This window comes from Austrofundulus limnaeus, unplaced genomic scaffold (assembly GCF_001266775.1).
Source record: "Austrofundulus limnaeus strain Quisiro unplaced genomic scaffold, Austrofundulus_limnaeus-1.0 Scaffold485, whole genome shotgun sequence".
In the NCBI taxonomy this organism is placed as follows: Eukaryota; Metazoa; Chordata; class Actinopteri; order Cyprinodontiformes; family Rivulidae; genus Austrofundulus; species Austrofundulus limnaeus.
This window is the reverse complement of record NW_013952887.1, coordinates 147,729-151,208: the sequence shown is the minus strand read 5'-3', so window position 1 is coordinate 151,208 and position 3,480 is coordinate 147,729.

The following is a 3,480-nucleotide window of genomic DNA, read 5'->3' as shown; positions in this document are numbered from 1 at the left end:
TGTGTGTGTGTGTGTGTGTGTGTGTGTGTGTGTGTGTGTGTGTGTGTGTGTGTGTGTGTGTGTGTGACCAGTGCTGATTTTTCTCCTCTTTAGCCTATTGAATGTGCTTTATGAGAGCAGGTAAGTCATATTTTAGAGATTCATTATTCCTTTGTCCTCATTTAAATCCTACCATTAGTTTGTCATTTTAAGTCAGTTTAAACCTCAGTTTAAGATGGAGCTGCTGCTTTGYTGATGAACAGAAATTAAGATGTGTAAAAATATAATCTCTTCTATTTTCTAATAATAAAAAATATAAGGCTTCACAGATTTTATTAARTCAGGTTCAGGTGTCATTCATTCATCTTGTGCGTTATCAGACTCAGTATCAGACCCTGCTGAACCTCCATCAGCTGATTCCAAACCAAAGGTGAGACAGAGTCTCTGCAGCAAGTCTGTCCCGAGGTGTTCTGGTAGAATAAGATCCTAACATTAACCCTACAGATAAGTCCAGCAACCCTTCAGAGGATAATCAGTGTGTCCATCCGTCCGTCCGTTTTCTGCCGCTTATCCGGGATCGGGTCGCGGGGGCCGCATCTTAAGCAGAGAGATCCAGACTTCCCTCTCTCCAGCCACTCGGGCCAGCTCATCCGGGGGAATCCCAAGGTGTTCACAGGCCAGCTGAGAAACATARTCCCTCCAGCGTGTCMTGGGTTTTCCTCTGGGCCTCTGTCCAGTGGCACATGCCCGGAACACCTCACCAGGGAGGCGTCCAGGAGGCATCCTAACCAGATGAACCACCTCAACTGGCTTCYCTCAACGTGGAGGAGCAGTGGCTCTATTCTGAGTCCCTCCTGGATAACTGAACATCCAACCCTACCTTTAAGGGAGAGCCCAGACACCCTGCAGAGGAAACTCATTTCAGCCGCTTGTATCAGTGATCTCGTTCTTCCGGTCACTACCCAAARATCGTGACCATAGATGAGGGTAGGAACGTAGACCGACTGGTAAACTGAGAGCTTCACCTTCTGGCTAAGCTACYGCTTCACCAYGACAGASCAGTACAGCGCCCACRTTACTGCAGACGCAGCACCAATCAACCTGTTGATCTCTCCCTCCATTCTTCCCTCATTCGTGAACAAGACCCCGAGATACTTRAACTCCTTCACTTGGGGCAGGATCTCCTCCCCGAYCTGGAGGCGGCACGCTACCGGTTTCCGGCTCAAGACCATGGTCTCAGATTTGGAGGCACTGATCCTCGTCCCGGCTGCTTCACACTCAGCTGTGAACTGCTCCAGTGAGAGCTGGAGATCAGGATCTGATGAAGCCAATAGGACCACACCATCCGCAAAAAGCAGAGATGTGATCCTAAGGTCACCAAAAAGGATCCCCTCAACACCTTGGCTGCGCCTAGAAATTCTGTCCATAAAAGTTATGAACAGAATCGGTGACAAAGGGCAACCTTGGCGGAGTCCAACTCTCACCGGAAATAAGTACGACTTACTACTGGCAATGTGGACCAAGCTCTGGCACCAGTCCTACAGGGACCTAACAGCCCATATCAATGGGCCTGGTACCCCACACTCCCGGAGTACCCCCCATAGGAGTCCCCAAGGGACATGGTCGAACGCCTTCTCCAAGTCCACAAAACACATGTAGAATGCTTGGTCGAACTCCCATGCACCATCCAGGACCCTGCTGAGGGTGTAGAGCTGGTCCAGTGTTCCACGACCAAGACGAAAACCACACTGCTCTTCCTGAATCTGAGATTTGACTAGCCGACGGACCTTCCTCTCCAGAACCCCTGAATAGACCTTACCAGGAACGCTCAGAAGTATGATACCCCATAGATGGAACACACTCTGCAGTCTCRGATTTTAAATAGGGGGACCACCACCCCGGTCTGCAAATCCAGGGGAACTTCCCTCGATGTCCACGCGATATTGTAGAGTCGCGTCAACCAWTGCARCMCCACAACATCCAGAGCCYTAAGGAACTCTGGGCGAATCTCATCCATCTCCAGCACCCTACCACCAAGGAGCTTTTTAACCACCTCGRTGACCTTGGCACCAGAGATTGGAGAGTCTGACCCAGGGTCCTCAGGCTCTACTTTCTCATGGGAAGAAATGTCGGTGGGATTGATGAGGTCTTTGAAGTATTCTGCCCACCGACCCACAAGGTCCGGCGTTGAGGTCAGAAGCGCACCATCCCCACCGTAAAGTGTTGGTGGCGAAGCACTTCCCCCCACTGAGATGCCGGATGGTGGACCAGAATCGCCTCGAAGCCATACAGAAGTCTTTTTCCATGGCCTCTCCGAACTCCTCCCACACCCGAGTTTTTGCCTCAGCGACCACCCGAGCTGCAATCCGCTTGGACTGCCATTACCTATTGGCTGCTTCCAGAGTYCCACTGGCCAAAAAGACCCAATAGGACTCCTTCWTCAGCCTGACAGCATCCCTCACCGCCGGTGTCCACCARCGGGTTCGAGGGTTGCCKCCAYGACAGGCACCRACAACCTTACGGCCACAGCTCAGGTAAGCCGCCTCCAMAWTGGAGGCACGGAACATGGCCCACTCGGACTCAATGTCCCCCACCTCCCCTGCAACATGCTCAAAGTTCCCCCGGAGGTGCGAGTTGAAGCTCCGTCTGACGGGAGACTCTGACAGACGTTCCCTGCAGACCCTCACTATACGTAATAATAATCTTTGCRTGTGGTAAACAAGAAGTAAAAGTAGCAAATTTGCAGGGTCCACATATCTCAGGAAAATGGAGAGGAGTTATCAGGAACGTGTTGCTACTATTGGGAMAGTTGTCATTATTCTGTCATATCAACTAGTTTTGGCGATGTTACATTCTGTCTGKRGACATAGWGAAAGAAATGCAATTCTCTTCACGTTACRGGAATAACTGAGAAGACTCCGACAATGGGAGGASGGCCCTGCTGCCAGTCACTGGTACCGGTATCGGACAGTCAGCGAGAACAGCTGATCAACCAYGTGAGGTAAATGTTCRCTATGTCAGAACTTATTYGACAAATGTGTTTCCATCTCTYCTTTTGCRCATTAACTCTTGTTCGRAAAAAACACCTCAAGCAAGCATGTCAACGTTTTTGCAAATTAGAGGWTGTTTTCTCGAATCAGACCATTTCCATTCACCTTTTCTAATGCGATACTTCAAAATGCGCATTGAAAAACGTTGATAAAAACACGGCTATTGAGTTGTACAGGTGCAAAAATATACCTACTGTTGTGATGTGTGGTGTTGGAGGAGCGAACCCAGTTCCAGGCGGAGAATTAAGTTGTTAGAAGTAAAAGATTTATTAAACAAGATTAAATCAAAAGCTGACGAGGCAGCAAACAACTATAAACTCACAGAGACCATGAAGAACATCAAACAGTAGGTGAAGACCAAACACTGATTGTGATGTCCCCGGGTCTGCCTGAGGCTCCGGAAGTCCCCCCGGGTATGATTGTGATGTCCCCGGGTCTGCCTGAGGCTCCG